Source organism: Papilio xuthus, unplaced genomic scaffold (assembly GCF_000836235.2).
Source record: "Papilio xuthus unplaced genomic scaffold, Pxut_1.1 DF827870.1, whole genome shotgun sequence".
In the NCBI taxonomy this organism is placed as follows: Eukaryota; Metazoa; Arthropoda; class Insecta; order Lepidoptera; family Papilionidae; genus Papilio; species Papilio xuthus.
In genome coordinates, this window is record NW_013530779.1 from 656,867 (window position 1) to 665,638 (window position 8,772).

An 8,772-nucleotide genomic window follows, 5' to 3' on the forward strand; every position below is an offset into this window, starting at 1 on the left:
GCAAATTCACGTCTTCGATATTTGCATGTTCATTTCCCTTGGAGTCCCGTTCATGTTCCTTGTCCTATGACTATTAACTTTATCTAAATAAAGTTCGTCGTAAAAAGTATCTGAACAAAGTCAAGTCGAAAAGAGCCACCGACGCTCGGCGAAGCTCTTGGCTTGTAATCTTCAGGTCCTGAGTTGGAATTCCGCATTGTACTATGAATCAGATTCATATCGTAAATCTACACATAATATTGTATTCAACAGCCACGATTTGCCAATAATCCGCGTTGTAGTCCTAGTGTGTTTTTTGGACCCTAAATATTTGATTTATCTAGCATAAGTAATAAGAGGCTTGTCTATTAATTAATTTCTTATGAGCGGGAAAGTAATAAATTGCATTGTAGTGAAATTTTATATCTTACCATTAAACCCTTCTCTTCATTGTTACTGTTCACTATTTCAATTAGTGGAAAGAGCTTTTAAGGTCAGCCGTTACTATTGAATTTCTAGTCTTGATACTATGTTATTCTCTTTACGATATTCAGCTACAATTTCCACTTTATTCAAGGTCATTTTGAATAGAATAAAAAGGTTCAAAAGTAATTAAAGACGGAAAGGTTTAGCGAATTATTTTTTTTATAGATATGTAAAGCGAAATACCATGACTATAGAAAACAAAGAACAGAATAGAATAGTATAGACAATAGGCAAACCCTTTAGTTCTGAATTATGATGAGTAAAGAAAGAAAATTAATTATGTTCAAGATATTACCTATTCTTAAAGCTATACGTTTCCATTATTAAAAATTTATTTTCGCCATTTACTAACAGTAACTAACTATATGTAAATATACATTAGAATATAAATAAGAGTGTCTGTCCGTAAGGCCACGTTTGTTCCGGATATTCTCGGGAACAGCTGGACCGATTTTAAAGATAGTTTGACGGAAGATGGCTGATGCATGCGTGAATATTATATTCTACTTTTAAGGTAAAATTTCGCTAAGTCACGGGTGAGCGCTAGTAACTTAAAGCGTGTATTCTGTTACACTCTACAATTTTTTAAAGAAATCCGTCGATAAATCCTATAAATGGTACGTCAGAATTGGTGACATCGCAGTCTATGTTTTAAATGGGGGTAAATAAATATTGCGTTAGAGGAAATGAGATTTTGCGAATTTCCTATCAATAAGGGACGAAACTCGTTAACCTTTATCAATGTTTATTACAAAGGGAATAAATTCTTTTTGTGTTTCATTTTATCTAACGTTCGTTCCGTTGTTGATCGAAGCAACTTTTTATTGTCTTATTTCTCTGATTTATTTATTTTCCAGATAAATATTTATAGATCCAATTTATTCTATAAATCTTTTAATATCATATTGATACAGTCTGGCAACACTTGATTAAACATACAAAGGATTATTTTTGAACGAAAAGGATGTACCAAAATAATAACAAAGAAGTTCTCTTTACAACGCTTACAAAGGATGTAAGCGAGACATTTTATTGATAGAAAATCCATTGCCTTTGATAAAATATACGTGGAGTAGGTTCCACCCACGAAATCTTTACCGAGAATTTTAACTATCGTGATATCAAATTTGTGAATTTAATTTAAAAATTTTAATATATTAAAAACACCTAAAATGTGGGCGTACAAAGGTATTTTATATTAAAATTGATCTACTTTTATAAAATCGGACGTGATTACTAATTTTTTTCTCCATTGATAAACAAAATTAGTTTAACAAATTAAGAAAAAAATAAAACCGTTTTCAATAAAAAAAATGTTCTTAAATAACCTCGAAAGTAAGAAAGTTTTCTTTTTTGTAATATTTCTAAATTGTACAATTATTGTTATTATGGAGTTGGTTTCAGCCGAGGCCGATAGTTTTTTAGAACCAAATGATGCACTATACCTTTCAGACAAAAAAAATATAAAAATCGGACAACTAGGAGAGGAGTTACGGACGAATAAAAATTTAAAAAAAAACAAAGACGAATTGAGAACCTCCTTTTTGAAGTCGGTTAAAAATAATAGAAGAGTTATTTATACCGCGAACGAGCGAATGATGAATAATAAAATTAAAGTTTCCGAAGTTAACAAATAAAACGCACATAAAAAACTTTGAACGTATCGAGTTGATTCGTAAAGCAACGACACGGAATCCGGCGACAACGCCGCCGTGAATGATTTACAAACAAACTTTAAGTATTGAAAGCAATAATTCCTGTTTCGCACAAACAAACCATGTTACAGATATTTCGTGAATTTTAGCATATTGTGATAACTCCCGTCGCATAAGAAAATATATACGTGAAAAATTACTATAAGAAGTTACATTCAAATTGTGTATTTCGTCAGTTTATTATGTTTACCTAAAACAGATGCCGTGTAGTAATAGTATTGACAATTTCATAACAGAGGTTGCCAACTTGATTAGACTAGAGATTTACTGTTTATTGCCAAAACCCTTTGGGATCTACCAATAACAAACTTCTTGAAGTCTTAAATGAAACAGTGTAGTTCAGTACTAAATTATCATATTTTATTATAAGGGAAATCGTAAAACTGACAATTATTTTTAGTACCTATTTCTTTAGATTTTTATATTAATTTAAGCGTTGCATCTAAGTATCTTCCGATACGTTTAGTTTTACGTATTTCTATATTATTCATAGTCAAATTCTTCTCAGATTGAACACTAATATAATAAAACTTTTATCAACGAAAACTGGTTAGTTGCTTAGTTGCAAGTTTACAATGTAGATCGTAAGATTGTCGATTGTCGACGTCAACAATCTGACTGTGACATAGAGACTGGCAATTTTCTTAATGTAAAATATGCCCAAATAAAATCCCATTTCACAGAGAAATTCATTCGCGTGTTATTGCTTTGACATTAAAATATTCTCTTAGACTAAGTAGAATTATTTGAACAGCATTTGATTGGGTTTAACTTTAGTATTAAAAGGGTTCGTTGTGTCATGATTGATTTATAATTCACAGAAGACTATCTTTATTTAAGACCAAATTCTTTATCGGGTTCTTAACTCATTTAAAAACTTAATATTTAATTTGAATTTATTCCTCCCAATTCGGGTTGGCACCAGGCAAGCCGCCGCCATTAAAAACTTAAGCCAAACAAAGCCAAAACATTAAGGTTTTTAAAACCTGCGAGAACTCCATATAAGTAGGATAAGATCAGGGAGATGATGATGATCAGGCTTTTAATTGACAAGGTTCACATTTAATTTAACGTCAGTAGAATTTAAGAAAATATTCTATTTAATATAAAAAAAGATGGCGCCTATCAGCTCATTATATTACACCCAGTTTTTTATACAAGAACAATAAACAAAAACAAACATTTAAACAGAAACAAAGGTATTTCAACGTCTATTTATAGCGGAGTACTTGGACAAAGCTTTCGTATTAAAGTTAAAGATTAAAGAATAGATAATTAGGGACAGACGATGTAAAGATTTTGTCCAATGCAATGCTAAGATTTAACTATTTTACTTTTATTAAAATTATTAAGCCGTGTTATACCATCGATAGACTTATTAAGGATATTTTTTTATGTTGGTACGACAACACACTTATGAGATGGCAACATTGATACTTACATTCTAGTTTTTATCTACAATTACGCCTTAATTACGTCCTTTCAGAAAAAAAATTATCATGGAAAGTAAGTAGAAGAATGTTGGAATTAATTTCTAAAATTTTAGTAATCACTTTGATTTAGAAATGTTTATTATTTATATTGTAACTGGCTGTCAACCGCGACACCGTCCGTGCGGAATTAAAAAAAATAATTAGTCTATGTGTTCTTCTAGATTATGGTCTATATGTCCAAATTTCATCGAGCTCCATTCAGCCATTCTGGAGATAATTTTAAACAAACATTTAAACATTCACATTTATAATATTAGTAAGATATAGCTTAGCTTTCAGTGGTGTTTCATTTCAAATTGTCGTGATTACGGCTGCTTTATTTGATTACGGATTTAATTCTACTTGAAAGGGCGAACGAGATTGGAAACCGTATTTAGGTTCTACAACACATTCGTGGCGCGTATTTATTTGACACATTTAACATACGATATTGTTATTGTGTTACAGTTAATACGATGTTAAATTTGAAATTATTTTAGAAATGGATCAAAGTATAAAATTAAATAAAATGTATTTTATAAATTTATTGTGAATATTTTGAGTTTTCGTTTTTTAAAACACACGTAGAAACGGTCATTCTTTTTATTCTGTTTAAAAAAAGGTTCGTTAAGATGTACATAAGACTGTGGAAACATGCACTTACAAAGTAATTGTTGGCCATTGAAAATATAGAACAACAGTTTTTTAACAGTGGTAGAGCCCCCTTTAACATCTTCGCACGAATCGGCCAGGCTCGTGGAAGTGGAAGCAATTCCGCGTTTCGTCTGATGAGTGTGCGTCCCGGAGACCTAAAATTTAGTCCTCTTTCCCTTCCCACCCTTTTTCTCATAAGGAAAGGATGGGAAGTGGAAGTGGACTTTCCGGATGAAAGGATGCATGGAAGGGGAAAATATTATCTTTCTGTGCATCCTCTCCTCCGTCGATTAAAGGTAGACAACGCATATGCAAAGAAAAAACAAGACTTTATACCTTTTTGTGTAAAAAAAACAACAATATTTGGTTTTATTTGATGTTAAATCAGTTATGTAATTAAATATGTTTATAATATTAATAAATAAGTTAGTTTTACTTGTACTTTCTGTTATTGCTTGGTCAGTGAAATCCTTACTGGAACGATATAGCTAGAACAAGATCCTGAAAGGTTATTCCTCTGGGACATAGAGCGCTAAAATGTCGCTTTAGACAATATTCCTAAGTTGATTTACGTTAACGCTACACTTACACTTACATAATGCTACTTAATAAAAAAACACGGCATTTCTTACATCAATGTAAATAAAGAAACTACAGAATAGATCAGATATGTATGTCGTTTTAACTTGAAAATTTAATTTTCTGTTGCTTTCTGTAGCGTTAGAAATGTAAATATAAAATAAATATTTATTAGTATGCAACAAAATTGCAGTTGCAAAGTAATAAGTACTTATTTTATTGAGACTTAAACAATAGAGCAATTTGACTTCAATTAATTTAAGTAAATTTTTTAAGAGCGCCATTTTAGTGGTTTCCATATGAAATATAACGAGTGACGTAGTTAGCGTGTGTACAGTAATTGAGGAAGGTTGGGCGCCGCACCAAGCCGTGTGGAATACTAATAAAGATGCTTGTAACATAGCTTGATTGCGAATACTCTATGCGATAATATTTCCCTCATAGAAGTTATATAAACTAGCTAACCAATTCTGATTACACGTTGAAAAGGAATTTTAGTTTTAAAAAAGATTAATTTCCTTTAAAATAAGTTCAGGAAACTTTTTTATTATATATTTACATAAAACTGAGCAAAAACTATTAGCAACTTCTGAATTTAATTCGGAAGACGTCATATATCTTAGTGTTACTCATATTATAAATGCGAAAGTTTAAATGTATGGATGGATGTTTGTTAGAAGGTATCTCCAGAACGGCTGTATAGATGTAGAACATAGTCCAGAACAACACTTAGACTACTAATTAAGTTTATTTTATTCCGCGCGGACGTAGTCGCGGGCGACAGCTGGACAATCAGTTGTTGCAATAATAATTATTATAGTACCATCCAAATTACTATAATATAAAATAATATTCAATAGCAATAGTAATTTGTAGAAACTAACACAATTTCCGAGAGCAATATAAAGTCGCAGCAAATCGTTGTCAACTACAAACGACGTTTCGAATGTTACAAACACATCGACGAGCGCCACCAATCAAATTTGTTTTCAATTACGTGTTTGTAATGGACACGATTGCAAGTTTAATTACTGTTAACAAGGACATTTTGCTTTAATTTGAGGAATGTCTATGTATAATTATGTAATTTATAATATGTAATTTGGGCTTATTGAATCTATACAATCAATCGGAGCTATTAAAAAAAATCTTGGAAGTTAGGCCGATTGGCGCAATGTTCCCAATTTTTCACATTCAGAATTTTGAATGCAACATAATCCTGAATGTCAATGTATGGATGGATGGATGTTTGTTAGAAGGTACCTGAACGAGTAAACGGATCTCCATAAAATTTGGCTTAGATGTAGTAGAACATAACCTGGAAGAACACATAGGCTACACGCAAAGTATTAAGTGTTTTTAATACCCCGCGGACGGAGTCGCGTTCAACAGCTATATTTTGATAATTACTTTAGTATAAAAATTCTCGTCTTTTAAATCACAATTTTTAAATTCATTAGCGTAAGTGTAGAGATGGCGTACACAGACAGAACTCATCTCTCGCTGTTATAATTTCATTTCGTCGGCTTTTAAATCATTTTTAAAGTTAATTATGTTATAGTGCAATCTTATACAAAGCTAATGCCACACTCAAAATTTTTTATACTCATTTAAGTAGACCTTTAGTGTAGTTTAATTACAACGAAACTAGATTAAGGATCTGTTTCAAAATGAACTATGTGAAAAATAAATTAAGGGATATTAGACATTGCCATATAACAAAGTGAACAGGTTTGTTACCTTAAATAAAATACTATCGTAAAAAACCTTTTTTTGGAACTCGAGGAAATATATAAGAAGAGCGCCTTTACTAAAATTCATTTGGATACATAAAAGTAATTCGGAAAACTAGTCTATCGCGTAAGCGGACTCTTTTACGACCTTACAACGTAAAATGTTTTTTATGTTTTCTGCGGAGCCGAAACGGTCCGCCGTGTCTAATACGTCTGGTTTATATTAAATTAAAAAATTACACATTTAACCTTAAAAATCTAATCAATCAAATTAATGAGTTCTGTGGTATTACTTTTAACATCAAGAGTGCTATAAAGTTGCCTCTTCCAGTGAAACAAGACCTTAAATCATGAGTACTATTATTAAGAAATCAAGAGCCCAAAACCTTCGTACGATTTCGATTTTTATCCATATTAAAATCCTATTAACTAGGCAACTAGCCGGACGATTACTGCCGAGCGTCATTTGTTTTGTAGTGACAACGCGAGCTATCGCATTCAAAGGCATTGTCGTACTAGTGGAAATGGAGTCTTAGGTTATTTTTGATACATGCAGGTGTCTATCCATAATTTATGAGATATTGTTTAATTTACTAAGTATAGTTTACTGATCAACGTCTTTTAAAGAGCCCTAAAGTTTATCGTATATTTAATCAGCGGAGAACTAACGTACCTGCGAGGTATTCATAAAGAACCCCTTAATTACCAGTCAGGAGGCTGTTAAAGCTTACTACACTTAAAGGAGGTGCTCAAAGTTAATGATCCCACGCTAAGGAAAACAAATATGCATATCGCTACTGGATGTGACTTCGAGAATACAAAGACAAGGTCATGAGAAGATTATAAATTTTACATTTTTTTTACTCAAAGCAAAATAAATAAAAAAACAAAACACAACTCACGCTTGTAAACCAGAAGGGTAGGTAGACTACGGACCTCCATTTGGAGTGGCCAAACGAACCTCCACAATCCACTTTTCGCCCTTGCGGAAGACGGAACGTGGTGCAAGCCGCGTCGTATTTTCTCCCGGAAATTGACGCACATCTATGAATTTCATCTTATGAAAAATAATTTCTCAAAGGCCGGCAATGCATCTGCGGTTTTTCTGGTATTGCTGATGTCCATGGGCATCGTTGAACACCTCGGTGTTCCACTGCTAGTTTGCCCCCTCTGTTAAAAAAAATTACGAATTATTCTTCAAATTTACTTTAATTTTTCTTCAAAAATAAATTTCACCATAAGGATTATTTAAGTGATCCAGTAACTATTAAGCATTCGATGTATTTTTACGTTAAATCTAATACTAATGGAGATTTAAAACAAAAGAAAAACATTTAAAAATATCATGTCTCTTCTAGACAAGCTATATGTCGTATAAGGCTTGCCAAGAATTACGGTAACGAGCGCCTATCCGCTCGCCATTGACTTTAGCAGATTACCCAATAAGCTCCCACTCAAGATATTTACCTTTAAACATTTATTTTCATACTGTGTACAATTTAATTTTATATTATTACTGTTAATTTTAACTAATTATATGCACGAATAATTCATATAGTTTGTCGATTGTTAATTTATTTGGAAACATAAAAGAAAACGCATGACGTAATTGAACTAGTGGTCGTCCATTAGACGACATTCAAAAATAAAACAATATAGAAATTAAATATTTTTTAATGAAAAGTCGCTTTATGCATTTTTTCTATTTATACAATTTCCTTCAAGTTTTAATTCTTATAGATTAATTTGTACAAAGCGAGTTATTGTAATATTCATCATCTTATACGCGCAGCGACCCAAAGTGGGTCTTGGTCTCCGACATTAGAGATCGCCATCGCGCGCCATCTCCTGCCAGTGACTGCTTGAAAACATAACAGATCCAGCTCAACGTCGTCGTTCCAGTGATAACTGACCCGATCAATATGATCAGAGATAATATCTGTTTCTTAATTTTAAATTCTCATTTAGCGATTCGACTTACATTAACGTAAGTTTTAACAGCCGATGTATTTGTACAAAATAAATCTCTGTATTCCCTACTAAAGTTGTTACTGCCGTGTAAGCTTACGTTAGAAAACCTTATGTATATTACTTTATACAGATTTACGTATTGTAATTTAAATTCCGTCATATAGTCTCGCAGCCTCGTAAACG